This window comes from Heterocephalus glaber, unplaced genomic scaffold (assembly GCF_053883595.1).
Source record: "Heterocephalus glaber isolate CG9 unplaced genomic scaffold, H.glaber_assembly_v1.0 deba00000281, whole genome shotgun sequence".
NCBI classification, from domain to species: Eukaryota; Metazoa; Chordata; class Mammalia; order Rodentia; family Bathyergidae; genus Heterocephalus; species Heterocephalus glaber.
The window spans coordinates 4,951,517-4,972,200 of record NW_028258139.1 but is presented as its reverse complement, the minus strand read 5'-3'; the positions used below and the strand labels follow the sequence as shown (position 1 = coordinate 4,972,200).

General features: G+C 35.7%; 1 protein-coding gene across 12 annotated transcripts in view; it reads left to right on the top strand.

Moving 5' to 3' along the window:
* Positions 1-20,684, top strand: part of Sntg1 (syntrophin gamma 1) — an 835,631-nt gene that overhangs the window by 483,146 nt on the left and 331,801 nt on the right. The window lies entirely within an intron of this gene.

The following is a 20,684-nucleotide window of genomic DNA, read 5'->3' as shown; positions in this document are numbered from 1 at the left end:
ATTACTCTTCAGCCTTAATATACAATAAAAATTTTCTTCTTAGGATTTCTGCTTGCTTGGGACAAATCACCACTTCCTTTTTTCCTTTCTTTCCTTTTGGAATGTATATGTCTCTCCTACACTACTCATATCACTGTATTGTGAAAGCACATAACTTGTCTGACTCATAGGTTCAGAACTGCAAAAGAACTCTGCCTCATAATTACACCTCAGATCTCATCCATATTGAATTTAAATGATACTGCACTTAGTTAAGACATAGGGTTTCGGACTTTGATGTAGGCATAAGCTAAAACATTGGGGATTATTTACGTGGAATGAATGCATTTTGACAAGAACAACAGTGGGGCTGGTCCTCAAGAGCAGAATTCTGGGAACTGTACTGTGTCCCTCCAAAATTCCTCTTCTGAAGCCACATCCCCCAACGTGACTATGCTTGACAGTAGGGTTTTTATGAGATACTAAGGGGAAATTAGGTCTTCAGGTTGACACTCAAATCTGGTAATAATAGTCACTTTTACAAGAGGAAGAGAAACAAAAGCTCTCTCCTTTTCCACCATGTGTGGACACAGTGAGAAGGAAGCTACTTTCAAGCTAGGAAGAGAGTTCACATGAGAAATCAGAACCTGTTCCTGATCTTTTTGTTTAATTCACTGTCTATTGATACATTTTAGGTATACAATAGGATGACATTCATCATTGGGAATGTGTACATGATATATCTTGGTTCTTAATTTTTTAAAATCTGCTTCCCTGCCCTCCCTTTAACCCCTCCACCCCTTGTATTTACAAAGACTTTGTTTCCATTTTTCCCTTTTCTCATGTTTTTTCTTTCCCTTCTTTCCTTTCCTCTACCCCTCCAACTTCCCCTTCCCCTTCCCCTTTGGACCTTTTCTTCCTATTTCATATTATCTATTATATATTTTGATCCTGATCTTGTACTTCCAGACTCCAGAACTGTGAAGAATGCATTTCTATAGTTCAATTTAACCCAAGCTATCCTATTCCTTATGGCATCTTAATCTGATTAATATAGACTTTGGTGCTAAGAGTCATTCTAGGGAAACAGAATTTTAAGAGTAAATTGTTTGAATTGGCTCTCTAATTTGATTTGATGTAAAGATGGTAAACACTCTAATTCCACTAGTAAGGGAATCCCTAATAGTCTATAGTGTGAATTGGCAATGCAGATATGGAAAATAACACAATTGGATACTTTGAATGGAGAAAGAAAAGAATTAACTCAGGGCTTCAAATTCCCAGCTCAAGTGCTGTTTAAATGACCTGAACATTTCTGGATATGCTGTGAAAGAAGTTCTTATCTCTTGTAGTCATGGGGCTGAGATTGCTGATTGCTGAAAATGCAATGCAGAATATCACCCTTTAATTGGCTGAATTACAACATAAGCTGAACTCCAAGCCTTTCAGGGTATTTCTGAGATCCTGAACATGTGAAGAAGAACCGGGGGAAGACCCCAATGCAGCTGTGACCACTGAACTACTAAATTTTGATGGATCTTTTTTACCAGTGGAGAGTTCTGCCCACACACCATGGAAGCATCATCCATACCAGCACTGGTAGTGTTCTGCCGGCCCTGAGGCAACTATGCAAGGCAGTGCTTTTTTTATCACAGTCCATCTCCACTACCACTCTTATCATAACTAAAAGTAGACTCTAATTCCAACGGGTCCCAAAGGGGAAGGGATACAGATTGTGACACATAAGGAGATGTGCTACATTCCAAGAACTACTTGTTTTGCTAATTTATGTAAGCAGATTCCCAAGGACTCTGAGGAAACACTACTAAGGATTTAGATAATAGTAGAAGGAATATAAAGTTGGTTCTAACTGAACTTACTGACATGGTCACACTAAGCAGAGTTTCTCTTGATGATTTAGGAAGGGTTCCAATTTTATTGGATGAATAAAACATGAACCAAAGGGCAGATCATATTGTGCAAATTAGAAATATACAGGCCTGAGTTTGGTAGGCTGCTATAACCTCAGGATGTTGGAATGAAGCTCAGCCATCTAATGTAGATAATTTAAGTCTTTTTGAGAGACAGCTCTTGATCTACTACTGAATCTTTATAGACACAAAATGTTTAGCCATCAGCCACAAGTTACCATGTGACCTGAGTTGCCCATGATGTACTGAAAACTATCTCATCCTCCAAATTCCAGTGAATAAGTGATTGGTCCTGAGCAGATGCAGAACGAAAAAGGAGGTTAAATAAATTATGAACCAAATGCTCATGGATCCCATTCTGAGGGCAATGGGTTCTCCCTCCTGGCCTGTGCCTCTGTTCTCCCAGAATTTCCAATTGGTCAGTTGGCAGAGGAAGAGAAGACTCTAGCCTGGTTCATTCACAGATCTCTTGTGTTGGGTGAAGTATTTTGTAGCTGTCTTATAAGTCAGATTTCTCCACAGTGTAGTTGAAGACCTCCACTGATCTTTTGTCTCACCAATTTTCCTACCACTATTAAAAACAGGGTGTTTTAATCCCCCACTATTATTGTATTATATTTATTTTTCTATTCTGTTCTGTCAATATTTACTTCACATATTTGGGTGTTCTGAGGTTAAATCCACATATATTTATAACTATTATATCTTCACCAATTAATTGACTTTTCTCTTTCTTTTTTATTATTATATTAATTCTTTTTTGACTCTTCTGGCAGCGTTTAATTTAAAGTCTATTTTGTGTAATATAAGTATAGATAGCTATTTCTGCTCTCTTTTGGCTATAATTGGTGTATAATATCTTTTTCTGGTCCTTCACATTCAGCTTATATTTGTTCTTATATCTAAACTGAGTTTCTTGTAGGTAGCATAGATTTGGATTTTTGTTTTATAATCCATTGAGCGATCATAGGTCTTTTGAATTGAAAATATAATTCATTTATATTTAAAGCAATTACTGATACAGAAAGACTTACTATTCTCATTGGATCAATTATTTCCTATATATCTTTTTTCTTTTTCTTCTTTTCTTGCATTTGTATTTCATTAAGTTTTTGTAGTTATATGTTTTGATTTTATTATCCACATTTTTCTATATGTGTTTTCTTTCTTGTTACCATGTGTCTAATTTAAGACATCTTATAGTTATAACAATTTATTGTGAATTTATAAATTTAATCATATGCAAAAACTACTCCATTACATTTCTGTTTCCCTCCTCTCACTCCACTTTCTTGTATGATACCTTTTTCAGTAACTGTTGCTGTGACAGAATGAGGTCTGAGATTTCCCTTTCTGTCAATTTGTTGATGTCATTAACCTCTTACCTCTTTTTCTTTTAATGTACATATATGTTTTTGAATTAATATTTCTATTACAAATAAGTCATAAAAACAAAATATGGTCATAATTTACCTTTGCACACTTTCATTAAATGTCTTCTATATAGCAGTTTCATTGAAATGCTTGGAATATCCCAAGAAAAAGGAGATATTTCTGAATATGGTACGACAAATTTATGACAATTTTTAAGAGTTTTTGATAAGCAGCTGGTAAACACAACAATTGGATTAGAAGTTACTAGTGTTACATTGAAAATAACTTTATGTTACTTTCATCTGCCCAAGTTGTATATTTAAATTTAAACACTTACCACTTAGCAAGCATTTAAATGCCTTTTACCCACTCACCAAAGAAGCTCTTAATATTTGTCTGTTCCTGTTCATAAATGACTTTTATTTTATTCTCTGCTGATAACAGAAGGAGGTGAAATGGTCAACGTTGGTAAAAACAAACTATTGCATGTGTGTTTGCAAATCATCCTAATGTAACATTTGGTAAATTCTAGTTTGAGAGATATAAATAAATTTATATTTTGTTCATGATAATAAATGAATTATAGTTATTTTTGATTAGAGATTATTAAATGCCAGCATACCATTATTTAAATATACAAATAAGATTTCACAAAATATAGATATTAGCTTAATTTTATAAATTCAAATGTGGTAGACCATATTTAAATTGAGTAAATCTCACATTTTGTCTACTGATCACATTTTCTCAAATAGCTTTCCATCTTAATTTTTAAAATGTGACATGGGAACTACAAATTAATTATTTGGATTAGTGATATATAAGATTGTATGATTTTACTGTGTGACTAAGTGGTTATACATATAGCAATAAAGTTATGTGAGTAGTTTAAAATGTATAATATATGTTTCAGTTTCTTTTACTTTAGAAGATATGCCTATTTCTTAGGATTATTCTGATGATAGATAATAAATGGAAATTTATTTTTAAAAGTACAGACTTTTCAATTTACATGAGGCATTATACTTTTATTGTGGCTAAATGTGCATTTAAAATGTATTTTAATAGACCAATATGCTACTAAATATCACTTTGTTCTCTAAAGTGAGATGTCCTTAAGTCTTCCTCTAGTCATGGTGACAGTGTCTGTGAAGTTAACTGGCCTATGTTCTTGCTAACTGCAGGTTGTTTCCATCCCTTCTTATTATTGGATCAGGAGGTCTTTTGTCTCATGGCTCCAACCAGTATACTTTGCCCATGAATGTTCTCACTCCTGGGTCCTTAGCAGCACCATTGCCTTCATCTTTTAGATTCCAATCTGGAGATCTCTAATCTAGCCCACAGAATTGTATGCACTGAATCTTTGTGTTCCCCCTAATACACTAAAGCCTAATACTCAAACTGATGGTATGTAGTGGTCAGGTCTTTGAAAGGTACTTATATCCTGAAGGTGGAATCCCCACGACTCAGGTTAGTGCCCTTGTAAGGAGACACAAGAGGGAGGTTATCTTCTCTCTTTACTATGTGAAGAAACAATAAGCATCCCTATGAAAATTAAGCAACCTCACCAGTAATCAAATGGGCTGGCACATACATCTTGGACTTCTAGCCTCCAGAAATTTAACCCTTTGGAGCTTGTGGCTAATCTGAGAGATACAAGTTTTTTCCTTAATTATTATAACATATATCACCTGTATAGGTTTAAAGTCAGGAGTAGCTTTGCCTTTGCACGTGACTAATGTTAAATCATAACATTAAGCCTTCAGTTTGGTGAAAACATGATTTTGTATAAGTGTGTGATATTCAACAGTAAATTGTATCTGAGAGGTACTGCTGATTTCAGAGTCAGTGGTTGAGGGGGTGGACTGTGTGTATCTTTCATTTACCATTGAAAATGGCTGGAAAAATATCTGGATTTGATAAGTCAAGAGATTTTTTAAGAGCTTCAGCAAAAACTACTCAAGCCCAATAGTAAGAATGATAGAGTCAAATGTAAAAATGAAAGCAATTTAGAAATCTCATAAGACGGTTAGTGTCAGAAAAAAAAATTTAAATTCATAATGTGTGCATCAGCCTTTACACATGAAATTTTGTCAGTTTCAAACACAAATTGAGGAAAATTTTAATGACAACACAGATATGGCTCCCCGGACCAGCAGAAAAAGAAAAGGTGTTTTGGGTGGTATGCATCCAAAATGAGTCCCTTATCAAAACATTTTTGGAAGTATGAAAAGTATTTGTGCTTTGAGCATAGCAATATTGTTTGCAATTGACTCATATTTTGCAAAGCCAACAATTAAAGATTCTCATTCATTAATGTTAAAAATATTTTTGGAGGGCTGGGGATTTAGCTCAGTGGTCCCTTGCCTGCCTCAAAGTGCAAGATCCTGAGTTCAATTCCCGGTTCTGAAAAAAAAAAGAAAAGAATTGTGGTTGTATTTTTTAGCACTATCTATGTTTCCAAAGTTGGAAAAGTTTATATTCTTTATATTTTTACATTTGTTTGTTTAGTTATTTCTAAACTGTAACTGAAAAGAAAAAGTCATGTATTTTATTATATAAATATAATAAATGCAAATTTGCAATGTTTTCAATTTTTTTTCACATTTCAGCATGTAGCAGTAATGAATGAGTAATTACCTAGAGTAATTTTCTCTAGGAAAAATATGACTTCCATTGTAATTCTTTGACCACAACCTCCACAGGGTGAAGAAATTTGTTGTTTAAGCCATCAAGCATGTGTTTTGTTAATACCGGCACAAACTAAGACAACCATGATATCACCCTAATTTTTATAAAACATGCCTACCTCTAAAAATTCTCCAAATATGGTTGCTATCTGCCTTAATAACATGGTCTTCACTAAACGTTCTCCTTCTACCTCAACTGACTTGTTAATTCAACAGCTGTTTCATTTTATCCATGCATTAGCTCATGCCTTTTCTTCACAGAGGATGTTCTGGTCCCTCTTTCTACCTAAATTTCACTAAATTTAATCCATCAACACAGTGTGTGCAAATGTAGTTACAAATACCTGGGGTTGGAGTCATGATTCAGCCTTTATGACCTGTGTGAACCAAGCATATTGTTGATACCTTTCTTAGTTATATGAACGGGACACATTGTTGAAAACTTCTGTGCTTTGTGTTCTCATCCACACAGTAAAGGTAACAATAGTGTCCAATTTCTGAAGCTGATTTGAGCCCTAAATGGAAGACTGTACTTGGATGACACTGCTCTAGCATGGAGCTACAGTAGTTAGTCAGTACAGCTGTTGTTATTGGTAGTTGTAGTGATAACAGCTGAAATTGTGGTCATGCTGGTAGTGTTGGTGCCGGACTTCTATTCTTGGACTCATGTACTATAAACTTATCTTTTACTCCAGTAATCTTGAAGGTAAATCTTTCTAAAATGTAGTTCCAGGTCATTACCTCAACTGTACCCTATATTGCTCACCCTCTGACCAGAGGTGAGGAATTTAATGCTTTAATATCAATAGTGAGCTCTTGCCTGATAGGTCAGACCTATGGATAAAAACGTTTCTCAACTTAGGGTGGAATTTCTGGGCCTTTGTGCTGCGTCTCTGGTGATCCTGGGGCAGAGTGCAGCTGGGCTCAGTGGCAAGCAATGTTCTCACCACTGCTAGCCACCCAGCCAATTCTTCTTTTCTACACTTTTCTTTCCTTTCCAGCCCTTAATGTCATTTTGTTCCCTAGGGCCACCTTCCATTTAAGCTTTTGACTCAAGCTCTGCTTTTTGAGGTGAGACATAAAGGTTTAAAGCTTCGACTTCTCTATATTTAGGATCCAGGAACTTGATTTTATCGCATGAATTCTTTCAGACCACATACCAATTCAGAGAGATATTCTGTTACTTATGCCATTGTAGAGTTAAACATATGCAGAACTGTGACATTTTTATGTGAATGTATGACTATATAAAATATATATCCTCCTACTACCACTGAATATCTGCCATGTGCAAACAGTTCTCCTAAGGTCTTCATACATGTTATCTAACTGAACTCTGCCCCCATTTCTCCTCAGAGGTAGAAATGATTACTTTAAAATTACAGTTGAAGAAATTAATACTTAGAGAATTCAAATAATTTTCCAGTTTCTTATACCTAGTGAGTAAATGGCCTCTATTCTATCCTGTGTAACATTTCCCTTCTAATATTAAGTTTATATTTTGTCTTGCCATCTGGGATTGGGCTCTATCACTTTTTTTTATTTCACACTGTACCCAACATTGTGCTTTTAACATAAATATCAATAAATATCAGACTCACAATGAGATGAATAGTTCACCTAGGTTTGAAAAGTTTTGTTTCTATTTTAATGTCTGGGCGTACTTCTGAGAAAGCTTGGAAATGCATAATACTTTCCTGATATATTTTCTTCAATAATATAAAACAAAGATTGGACTAAAAAAGATTGTGAAAGCTCTGTCTGGCTTTACCATTTTATCACCTATTAATTTGATTAGGTACTTACTTGATAGACTCATAAATTGAGATATTGTTTGAGAGACATGATGACTAACGAACTTACCTATAAAACTGATTAATTTTTATTATTTCCACAATGAAATTATTCTTCATTATCTTAAATATTGATTGTTATATTTTAACAGTGCTCTTGTTTGGATGTGTGTGTCCCCTAAGAAGTTTACTCTCCACGGTAAGGTAATAAGAGGACAGAAACTTAATCCCACTTCAATGTTTAGAAGTAGGTCCTTTGGGAGGTGATTAGAATTAAATAAGGTCATCAAAGGAGAATTCCCATAATTGAATACTGGTGGCGTTATAATAAAAAGGAGAGACCAGAGGCCACACACATAATATTCACTATCTTCTGCCATGTGATCTTCTGAAACACCTGATTCTACCAACACAAATACTGAACACCAGATACAAGCTCTTGAGAACTCACAACTCTGAGATGAGTAAACCTCATTTCTTTATGAAGTAGCCTGCCTTAGATATTGACAAATAGTGTTGCAAAATATTATTTTTTTCTAAAATTGAGCTGAATGCATGTCTTTCCTACTGTCAACCATAATACCCACACAGTAGTGTTAATATATTCTGCTTCCTAGGAGACCTATTTTAAGGGTAAATGAACTGAAAAAAAAGGGTTTTGTTAATACCATCTTACTATATTTTTAACCACCTTTTAGCTATCTAGGCATTCTCTGTTTACCAGTAAAATCTTAATTTTCATGGGTGCAAACTGATAATCTGTGGCTTTACTTATAAATGTGATAAAAGAATCAATAGGGCTTTGATCCTTGCCTGAGAGACTGACCTCTTATTTGGGACTAACTAAATGGGAGTCTGCATGTTAACAAAATTTCATGATGATTACTTTGCAGAGTAAATTTTAAGATGCATTTCTCCGAAATACGACTCAATTTCTGCCCTAGGCAAGAGTCACTTGTATTGTTACATTTTCCTAACACATTGCTCTCTTTAAAATTGTTAATGAGTTATTTCAATAAAAAGATAAATCAAGTATCTATCAAAAATTATCATTATTGTTTAACCCAAGGACTTGGTATCGAAACCATGCTAGTAAGATTATCAACATTCCTACAGAAAACTTTGGTATTATATTTGAAATAGTATGATTGAGTTTGTTTCTTTATATTTTTTCCTTAAATTCTTTTATTGGTACATGTTAGGTATACAATACATTTACATTTATCAGTGGGTGCTTATACCTGTACATAATTTATCTTGCGTTTTATTTTTTTCCCCATTACCTGTGGGCCCTGCACACCTTCCACCCTTCCCTACTTACACAGACTTCGTTTCCACTTTTTTTCTTTTCTCATAATTTTTCCTTTCCCTCCTTTCCTTTCCCCTTCCCCTCCCACTACCCCTACCCTTAGGACCTTTTCTTCCTATTTCAAAGTATCAATAATTTGTTATTCCTTTTAATCCTTATTTACACTTTCAGTTTCTCACACTAGAGAAACAATTTGGTATTTACACATGTGTGTCCTATTTATTTCACTTAAGAGTATGGCCTCAATATGCATCTATTTAGATATACATGTCTCTAGTTTCTCATTCTTTATGGCTGAATAGTACTCCATTTTTTTAAAAAAATCACATCTTCTTTATCCACTTTCTAGTTGATGGGCATTTGGGCTGTTTCCAAGCTTTAGCTATTACAAACTGTGCCAGTATAAACATAGGTACACATATATCTCTGTGGTATGATTCTTTTAATTCTTTGGGGAAGATTCCCAGCAAGGGAATAGCTGGGTCAAATGGGACCTGTAGTCCTAGTTCTTTGAGGTTTCTCCATACTGATTTCCACAGTGCTTGCACCAGTCTACATTCCTGCCAACAATGGAGAAGGGTTCCTTTCTCTCCACACCCCTGCCAGCATTTGTTATTGGTTGATTTCTTGACAGCAGCCATTCTTTGTGGGGTGAGGTGGAATCTCAGTGTTGTTTTCATCTGCATCTCTTGAATGACCAGTGATGTTGAACATTTTTTCATAAGTTTATTTGCTGCTTTTACTTCTTTTTCTGAGAAATGTCTGTTCATTTCAGATGCCTATTTTTGAGTTGGGTCTTTAAATTGGGGGGAGGGTCTGAGTTTTTTCAGTTCTTTATATATTCTAGATTGTAGTCTTTTGCCTGAGGAACAGCTGCTAAAATTTTTTTCCACATCGTAGGTCGTCTGTTAGCTCAGATGGTAGTTTATCTTGCAGTGCAGAAGGTTTTTAATGAGATGAGATCCCAGTTGTTGATTCTTTGTGCTAATTCCCGTGCTATTGAGGCTTTGTTCATAAAGTCTTTTCCTATGCCAATGTCATCAAGAGTTCTACCTAACTTATCTTCCAGCAAGTTTAGTGTTTCTGTTTTAATATTTAGATCTTTAATCCTCTTTGATCTTAGTTTAGTGCATGGTGATAGTTATGGGTCTAGTTTTAGTCTCTGGCAGGTTGAGATCCAGTTTTTCCAACACCATTTATTAAACAGGCTATCTTCCCTCCAGTGAGGGTGGTTGGCTCCTTTGTCAAAGATGAGGTGGCTGAGTATGTCTTGAGTTGTTTCTGCATCTTCTAATCTATTCCTTGGTTCTGTTTCTTTGCCAGTACCATGCTGTTTTTATCATAGTAGCTTTGTAGTATAGTTTCAAGTTGGGGATTGTGATGCCCCCAGCCATGTCTCTGTTGCCTATTATTGCTTTTGGTATTCTAGGTCTCTGCTGTCTCCAAATGAATTTTTGGATTGTTTTCTCTAGTTCTGTGAAGTATATTGTTGGAATTTCCATTGGCATTGCATTAAATCTACGTAGTAGTTTTGGAATATGGCCATTTTCACTATATTGGTTCTTCCTACTCAGGAACAAGAGAAGTCTTTCCAATTTCTTATATCCTCTTTGATCTTTTTTTTCAGAATGCTGTAGTTTTCAGTGTAGAGATCTTACGCTTCCTTTGTTAGCTTGATTCCTAGATATTTCATTTTTTTGTATGCTATTGTAAAAGGAATTATTTCCCTAATGTCTCTCTCAGTGAGTCTGTTATTTGTGTACAAGAAGGCTACTGTATTTTGAGTGTTGACCTTATATCCAGCTACTCTACTGAATCTGTCAATTAAGTCTAGAAATCTTTGGCCAAGTTTTTTGGGTCTTCTATGTAAAGTATCATATCATCAGCAAATAATGACAGTTTAACTTCTTCCTTTCCTATCTTTAATCCTTTTATTTCTTTCTCTTTTCTAATAGCTGTGGCTGTTTCCAGAACTACGTTGAACAGGAGCAGTGATAGTGGGCATCCTTTTCTTGTTCCTGATTTTAGCATGAAAGTTTTTAGTTTTTGACCATTTACTATGATGTTGGCTGTTGGTTTTTCATAGATAGTCTTAATCGGGTTGAAATAAAGACCTTCTATGTCAATTTTCTGTAGGGTTTTTTTCACGAATGGGTGTTGGATTCTGTTGAATAGCTTTTCTGCATCTATTGAGATAATCATATAGTTTTTGCTCTGTTAATATAGTGTATTATGTTTATTGATTTATGAATTTTGAACCATCCTTACATCCTGGGATAAATCCTACTTTGTCAGTGTGTATGATCTTCTTGATGACCCTCTGTGTTCTGTTTGACAGTATCTTTTTTTTTTTTGAGACCAGGGATCGAACTCAGGTCCTTGCGCTTGCGAGGCAGGCAGCAGAACCACTGAGCTAAATCCCCAGCCCTGTTTTCCAGTACCTTCTTGAGGATTTTTGCATCTATGTTCATTAGGGAGATTGGCTTGTAGTTCTCTTTTTGGGTTGGGTCTTTCCCTGGTTTTGGAATCAAAGTAACACTTGCTTCCAGGAATGAATTTGGAAGCCTTGCTTCCCATTCAATTTCCTTGATGAGTTTAAAGAGTAATGGTGATAATTCTTCTTTAAATGTCCTGTAGAATTTAGCAGTGAAGCCATCAGGACCTGGGCTTTTCTTTGTTGGTAAATTTTTTATTACATTTTCAATTTCACTCATTGTAATTCGAGTATTTAGAATTTTTATATATTTTTCATTTAACTTTGGTAATTCGTATGTATCTAGGAATCTGTCCATTTCTTCTGTGTTTTCCATTTTATTAGAGTACAGGTTCTCAAAGTAGGTATTGATGATCCTCTGGATTTCTTCTGGGTCTATTGTGACTTCACCTTTTTCATTCTTAATTGCATGGATTTGAGCCTTTTCTTTCCCTTTTTTGATAAAGTTGGCTAAAGGTTTATCCATTTTATTCTTTTGGAAAACCAACTCTTTGATTCATTAATTTTTTGTATCATTCTCTTGGTCTCGATTGCATTGATTTCTGCTCTGATCTTTATAATTTCCTCTCTCATATAAGCTTTGGATTTGTTGTGCTCTTCTTTTTCTAGGAGCTTAAAGTTCTGCATTAAATTATTTATCTTAGATCTCTCTGCTTTCCTAATATGGGCATTCACTGCTATGAATTTCCCACGTAGAACTGCTTTAATTGTGTCCCATAGATTCCTGTATGTTGTACTGACATTATCATTTACTTGTAGAAACTGTCTAATTTCTTCTTTAATTTCCTCTGTGACCCACTTGTTGTTCAGGAGGTTTTATTCAATTTCCATGTGTTTGTGGGAGTTTTCCAGTTTCTTATATTATTGATCTCCAATTTCATTGCACTATGGTCTGATAATATACAGGGGGTAATTTCAGTTCTTTTGCATTTACTTAGACACGTTCTATGAGCTAGCATGTGCTCTATTTTGGAGAATGACCCATATGCAGCCAAAAAGAATGTGTATCCTGATTTTGTGGGGTGGAACACTCAGCAGACATCTATTAAGTCCATTTGTTCAAAAGCTTGGTTCAGTTCTAGAATTTTGTTGTTGATTTTTTGTGTAAATGATCTGTCTGTTTCTGATAGTGGGGTATTGAGGTCCCCCATTATAATTGTATTAGTGCTTATTTGGTTTTCCATGTCCATTAATATTTGTTTTGTATAGTTGGAGGCATTCCTATTTGGTGCATATATATTTAGGATTGTCATCTCTTCCTCTTGGATTGTTCCTTCACAAGGATGTAGTGACCATCTTTGTCTCTCTTACTTAGTATTGGTTTGAAATCTACTTTGTCTGCAAATAAGATTGCTACCCCTTCTTTTATCTGGGTTCCTGTCACTTGGAGAACTGTTTCCATCCTTTTACTTTCAGTCTATGAAATTCTTTTTGAGATAGATATGTTTCTTGTATACAGCATATTGCTGGATTTTCCTTCTTAGTTCATTCTGTCAGTCTATTTCTTTCGATTGGTGAATTGAGGACATTAACATTGACAGTTATAATTAATAGATATTGACTCATCCTTGTCATGATATTTTATTATATGATCTTTTATTTCTTATTTTTCCCCCTTTCCCTTTAGTTTCTTACCTTGCCTGGTGGCTCCGTCTGTTGGGAAAAGAGAAAAAAACTAATAATACTAATTTTGGGAATAAAAAATAACAATGAAGATGAAGGGCCTCTTTGAGGGTGTGTCTCTGCTGTCACAATAGACAACGTGGGTAGCAGTGTGCAGATATAAGTCAATGTGTCTCAGCAAGCTAGTCACAGACCCGTGAGATTCAGGCAAATTCCTGGCTGCAAGTCCCAAGTTGAGCTCCCTGTCCTCCTAGAGGATTGCACTCTGCAAGGCTCTACTGCGGGTTCCAGCTGCCCTTCCTCTGAAGGTAGTCCAGGTTCCGATGGGAGGTGATGATCCCTCCACCTTACCAAGCACGGTGGTCTGGTGTGCCTTTATTGCAGAGAGTCTCTTCACTTTTCCAGTGGGCTTCACTTTTCATCAGGGAGCCTGAGAGAGGTCCTCACTCTGTTGTTCACTTCTGCACCTCAGGACAATGGCTTTTATGTCCCCCTGTGCCTCTGCAGTGTGGAACCAAGTAGCTCCACAGACAAGAGGCCAGAGGCCGGGGTGGTTGTAGGGGCTGTTGTTACAGGCTCCCACTGCAGCCAAGCCGGCAGCTGGTGGGCATGCCCGGGGGGTCCTCACCATGTCCTGGGTGCAAGTGGGTGGACCGAGCCATTTACAGTCATTCTGCAACCATTGTGCCCGAGCGGCCAAGATGGCGGCTGGTGGGCATTTCCCCGGGCGGGGGGGGGGGGGTCCTGTTGTTTCTTTAATATCTAAACATTCAACTTGTCAAAATATCAAGGTTGCTAGTTCTAGGCCCATGGAAAAAAAGATCACAGTAAAAGTAAATGTTTTCTAATACAACTATATTAGAAAATTCATATTTAGTCAATATTGCTCATGGAACTCAATGTATTATTACTACATAAATATCTTTTATCTCAGTTATGTTTTTATGTAGACCCTTCTACCACAGTATAGACCCTAAAAGATCTTGACTTTTTGGCACCTTTATGTCAGGCTTCTCTTTTGACTACAAACCTAATCATAGGGTGCTTAATCCCAATGGTGATTACCTAATTGAATCATCTTCATACTTTGCTTTGAAGAACTCCAGGCTTCAAGAAGAGTGGCCGAATTTAGAGTGGGAAAGAAAGCAAACAGGAGCAACCCAAGTCTTCTTCATGCTCATATTGATGGAAACGGCTCAGAATTTATGCATTTATCATATTGGATAGCTACATAGCATTTAAATGAAACAAAGCACTCCATGGCTAAAGAAATAGCTAAAATAACTTAGTGTTCTTCACTTAGAAGATGGAAGACCTTTTTTAGGTTGGAACCTTGTTTCTACGTAAATGAAAATGTTTCATGGTGAAGAGCAAAGTCCATGGACTCAGAGGACTCAGGCATTGAAAAGTGAAATAAACGAGGGAAGGCCTAATGTGTCCTGGATGAGAGGAAATGGTACTTTAGAAATGGTAATAAGTGGTCGTTTATGGATGGGTAAATGTTCTGCTACAGTAAAATTTTTCCACACAAATAACAATAATCTTCAGACCAGATTTGGCCCTGTTTTTTTTTGAATTTGGGATCCCTTATTTCAGAATGCTTGAAAATATAGAGTAAAAAGATGTGTTCTGAAAAAAAAATTATTTCTGAAATTCACGCTTGCGATGCAATGTTGCAAAATTGACCTGTATTGACTCAGATCCTTGAATCATCAACCTAAGATGAAGAGATACTGGTTAGGCCCATGGGTGCATTGGGTGGACACAAGGTCAAGTGCCTGCAGTGCTTCAGAATGGGATGGTGTTAGGAGGACCTAGTGACTTGGAAGAGAGTCAAGAGTGTGTGTATAACGCAAATACAACTGGTGGAGGAGACGATGAGTAATAAGGAAGGGCACTGTGTAGTCATATCACAGTAAGAGTTGAGAGCAGATAGTCCAGGAAATGGAGCTCTTTGGGCTTGTCATTTAAGCTCAATGAGTAGTGTTAACTTTACTGTCCTATCAGAAGCTAGTTTTGGAATATTGCTCCCATTTAAAAAGGCCAAGATAAGATATGCCTTCAAAATTCTCCTATTATGATAGACAATTGGAATTTTATATTACCAAGTCTGGGAAAAATAGTAACTCCCATTATTTCTTAACTGGAATGAACCCTTCTAAAAAAAAAGACAGATTAACAGAGGAAAAATAATGTGAAGTTTATTGACATTTATATTTAACATATAGAAGGAGTGAGTAGTTCTTAAAGAATTACAGCTTTACAATATCTTCGACAAAGAATGGTTATTTTTAGAGAAGCCACAAGACAAGGAAAAAGGATTTTGCTTCCATGTGGGTGGTGACTTAGAAGGAAAGTGAATAAATGGAAATAGAGTAGGTAGTTAGAAATGCTTGTTCATATAGATTTTTCAGAATAATCTTCAGGCCAATGACAGTCTAAAATTTCTGCACTGGGCAGCCTCTGTTCTCTGTAGTAGAAGGAGCTGGGATGCCCTTTGTCCTTGGAAATCATGTCATACGTTCAGCCAAAAAGAGGGAGGACACAGAGCTTCCTACATCTGCTTCTACTTAATTGTCTGCAGCTCAGCCATCCTTCTTGTCCTGCAGAGGCACGTTCTGGCCTCCCACAACTGTGACTCTGTAGGTCATATAAACCGATCACTTTATATTTGTAACAAAATCGGCAATTGCTAAAATTGAGCTTTATTTTTGTTTAGAATTTAGGGTTTATATGTCCTAGACTAGGCAAAGAAAATTTCTAAATCATTCTAATTTGTTTTTCTTGTAGTGGCAATAACATTCTTTGCTTCCATATTCATAAAAATATATATGCTTTCCAAAATACATACACATATTTTATCTAATTTGAACTTTAAATATCCTTGAGAAAAGGCCGTTGAAAGTTTTCCTCATTGACTAGAAAGGGTTATTGAGATTTGGATCATTTAAGTTCACAATTCAGGAAGTAAGAGACCTGATGGATACAGGAGAGTTTTCTGACTGCAGCACAGTACTTTCCATGCTGGACCTGCTTCTGTCTGAGTCTTCATTGAATGAGATACTTGTTTCTGCCTGCCTTCAACAATCTCAGGGCTCTATTCTAATCTATTTCACAAACACATAATGAAAATACTAGTTCCTCATGGGGTTTAAAAGAATATTACCTTACCTTATAGCTCTCTGCACCTTTCCTTCTTTTGTAAGTTACATACATTGATTAATTTTACTGAGCACTTTACCTAAGTTGCTTTTAAAATTTGCCATCCTTAACTGCATAGCTCAAAGATAAAACCTCTTACATAACTGCTGAAAAGAGCAATGGAGACATAGATCTGCCTGTCCAGTGTGTGCCTGTAGCAGAAATTAATACAGAGTAGCAACAAAATAATTGACTTTAAAATAAAAGTGACATCATGCCTTGAAAATCAGACCACTGGAGATACCATCCTTGTGTTAAGACTTTGTACCTGGAGTGACTGCCATGTTCTAAGCTATCCTGCCAGCAGGAGCCAGCTGCTTTGCCAGACAATGAGAGAAGTATTGAGGAAAAGAGACCTGGCCTGGGGGCTCCAGTTCTTGCTAGCAACCATGTACCCAAATTCACACCAAGAACAGTATTCAAAGAATGAGTTTCCTAGGCCATCTGCACAAAACAAACATGTATAATGGAGCCAGACCTTGGGGGAATTAGGGGGAACTGGGGAGAAATGAGCTGGCAATTAGATGTACGCCGCTTGTTTGAGATGTTGAAATGGTAAAATCTAAGCATGGAGAAGCCTACAACATCATCAATAAAACTGGGGGAAAATGGAAGGGAAAAAATTTGAATATGAAGGAGCATGAATATTTATACTGACATATATCTGTTGTTCACTTGTTTCTGTGCACATGAAGTTTACCAACATTGCACATGATTTTTAGTGTTTTATTCATTTTCTATATTTGGAGGAGGATATAACTTTTGCAAAAAGAAAACATCCTTCAGCATTTGTAGTGCTCTTTTAAGCATATACGTCTCAGCATCTTCTTGGTTTTATTTCTAATTTGATGGGTCAGTGGTCATCTATAATGTACTGACAAATTTAAACAATTTGTTCTTTTTCTTTATGTGCTGATGTTTGATAAAGAATTCTTTTAATAGCACATTATCAAAATTGCATAATTAAAAATTTAAACAACAATAATGTCAAAATGTTTTTATTGTTTAAAAAGATTTTAGTTTAAAAAACAAAATCACTTAAGGAACTGTCTCTTTTTTGAAGGTACAAAGGTTAAATTTTAAAATGGCAAGGATAACTTTGGGAAAAAGGCATCCTTATGGCCAGGACTGGCCATCATGCTCTCAATTCTGGGGTGTGCATTTTAGCTGGTCACAGGCCTACCCCTTTTGTGCACTCCACTTCCAAGTCTCAGTGTGGCTACACGTAGTAATCTTGTAACAAGAACAAAATGTGATTGGACTAGATGTATTCAATTCTTATTTTATGTCCTAGTGGGAACTCAGATATGAATGCCGAACTGGACTCTCAGATCACATGTGCCAAAGTTGACATAGAAATAAAGTACAGAAACGGTGACTCCAAATACTTTGAAATCATTTTTGTTTTCAGCACTGACCTTACAGGACCAAGAAACCAACTGCTATCTTCTTTAATTCATTATAATGTTGACAATTTTTTAAAAAAGAAACCAATATGTAATCTAATCAACGTAAAAAGATGAAAGATCTGCAAATTGCTGTCTCCAAGGTACACATTGACCAGAAGTTTCACACACACACACACACACACACACACAAAGTCAAATGACTGCAAATGTTATTTTTAATCCTACCAATTTAACAAACTTTGTGGGGAAAGATCAATCAATCTTTTTCCCAGCAGTAAGGTTCAACCTAAAGATGTGAATTCACGTGGAGAAGGTACATACTCAGCTTGGGTTTGGGATACTCAAAAAGATAGAATATAAATTTTGCATATTTCATAATTTTGCCTAGAGCAAACTCTATAAATAGATAATATTTTTTCTTTCAATAAACAGAACTATCAGAGAAAGCAGAGTTTTAGGAACATTTATACACAATTCAAGAAAAGCATTTTGGAAATTATGTAAACAATTTTAATCTAAAATACTTTGGCCTTATACTTTCTATCTTTTTGCATGTCCATTTTCATCTATATGGAGTACTGAACTATAGAAAGTGTTTTCTATTCTATTTTACATAACTCTGATTCAGTTTTCCAGTATTTTTTCATGTGGGTTACTGTAGGTGTATGTAATCTTTATTTTATCAGCTGCTTGATAAATGAAACATTTGAAAGAGTGGTATGACTTGTAGTCACAATACATAAATTTTGCTGTATTTGACTAATTTTGCTTTCCAGATTTTAGTTTCAAAGATCAAAGTTAACAGCAATTGATTCTGTTCTTAACTTCACTGATGACAATAAATCTGGTTAATTTCTGAGTATTAGGGTTAATATAAAGATGAAAGATTTTTGGACTGGGCCTAAGGCAGATGATCCATTACATATAATTGGAGCACTCTGAGCACCACGGAAAAGTTTCAATTTCACTTTTTTTTCAGGATCTAGGCTGTCACCATTGTTTGCTTGGTCACTATATAATAGTAGTATAACATGCTTTGTGAAGAGAGACTGTTTTGTGTTTTTGTTTTTATTCCATTAAGTTTGCTGGTACATTTTAAGTATACATTATGATCACTTTCATCATTGGGAATTTGTAACTGTGCATGATATAACTTGGTTCTTGTTTTTTTTCTCCATTCTCTTTCCTTGCCTTCCACCCATTTACCCCCTCATTTACAAAAACTTTGTTTCCATTTTTTCCTTCTTTTCTCATATTTTTTCCTTCTCTTTTTTCCTTTCTACCACCACTCTTCCTACTTCCCCTTCCCCTTTGGAACTTTTCTTCCTATTTTATCTATTATATATTTTGGTCCTCGTTTACTTTCAGTTTTTCACACCAGAGAAACTATTTGGTATTTACACATGTGTGTCCTATTTATTTCACTTAAAGTATAGCCTCAATGTGCATCTATTTAGCTATAAATGCCTCTAGTTTATCATTATTTAAAGCTGAGTACTATACCATTTTATAAAAAAAAATATGTTTTTTATCTAGTCACCAGTTGATGGGCACTAGGGCTGCTTTCAAGATTTAGCTATTACAAACTCTGCCACTATAAACATGAGTGTATATATATCACTGTGATATGACGCTTTCTAAATCTTTTGGGAAGATTCCCAGGAGGGGAATAACTGGGTCAAATGGCACATCAAATCTTAGTTCTTTTAGGAATCTCCACACTGATTTCCACAGTGGTTGCACCAGTCTACACTCCCACCAACAGTGGAAAAGAGTTCCTTTTTCCCCAAAGCCCCACAAGCACTTATTGTTGGTTGATTTCTTGATAGCAGCCATTCTTCCTGGAGTGATATGGAATCTCAGTGTTGTTTTCATCTGCATCTCTTGAATGATCAGTGATGTTGAACATTTTTTCATGTGTTTATTTGCTGCTTCTACTTTTCTTTTGGAGAAATGTCTATTCATTTCAGAAGACTATTTTTGGATTGGGTTTTTAAATTTGTGGGGTCTTATTTTTTTAAGTTTTTTATATATTCTAGATAGTAGACCTTTGCCTGAGGAAGAGCTAGTGAAAATTTTCCCCCATATTGTAGGTGTCTCTTCACTCTGTTGGTGGTTTGTCTTTCTGTACAGAAGTTTTTAATAAGATGAGATCACAGTTGTTGATTCTTTGTGCCCGTTTCCATGCAACTTATGGTTTTGTTCATAAAATCTTTTCCTGCACTAATATCTTCAAGAGTTCTATCTAACCAACCTTCCAGCAGGTTTAGTGTTTCTGTTTTAATATTTGGATCTCTGATTCATTTCAATTTTAGTTTAGTGCATGGTGAAAGATAGGATCTAATTTTAATCTTTGGCAAGTTGAAACCCAGTTTTTCCAGCATCATTTATTAAATAGGCTATCTTTCCTCCAGTGAGGATGGTTGGCTCCTTTGTCAAAGAATAGGTGGCTTAGTAGGTCTGGAGTTGTTTCTGCATCTTCTAATCTGTTCCATTGATCCTTGGGTCTGTATCTTTGCCAATACCACGCTATTTTTATCAAAGTAGCTTTGTAGTATAGTTTCAAGATGGGGACTGCGATACCCCCTACATTGTATTTGTTGCCTAGAATTGCTTTTGCTATTCTAGGTCTCTTCTGGTTCCAAATGAATTTATGCATTGCTTACTCTAGTTCTGTGAAATATGCTGTTGGGATTTCAATCAGGATTGCATTGAATCTAAATAGCAGTTTAGAAGCATGGCCATTTACTCTATATTGGTTCTTCCTACCCAGGAGCAAGGGAAGTCTTTCTATTTTCTGATATCCTCTTCAATCTCTTTTTTCAGAGGGCTGTAGCTTTCAAAGTACTTCTTTCATTAGATTGATTCCTAGATATTTCAT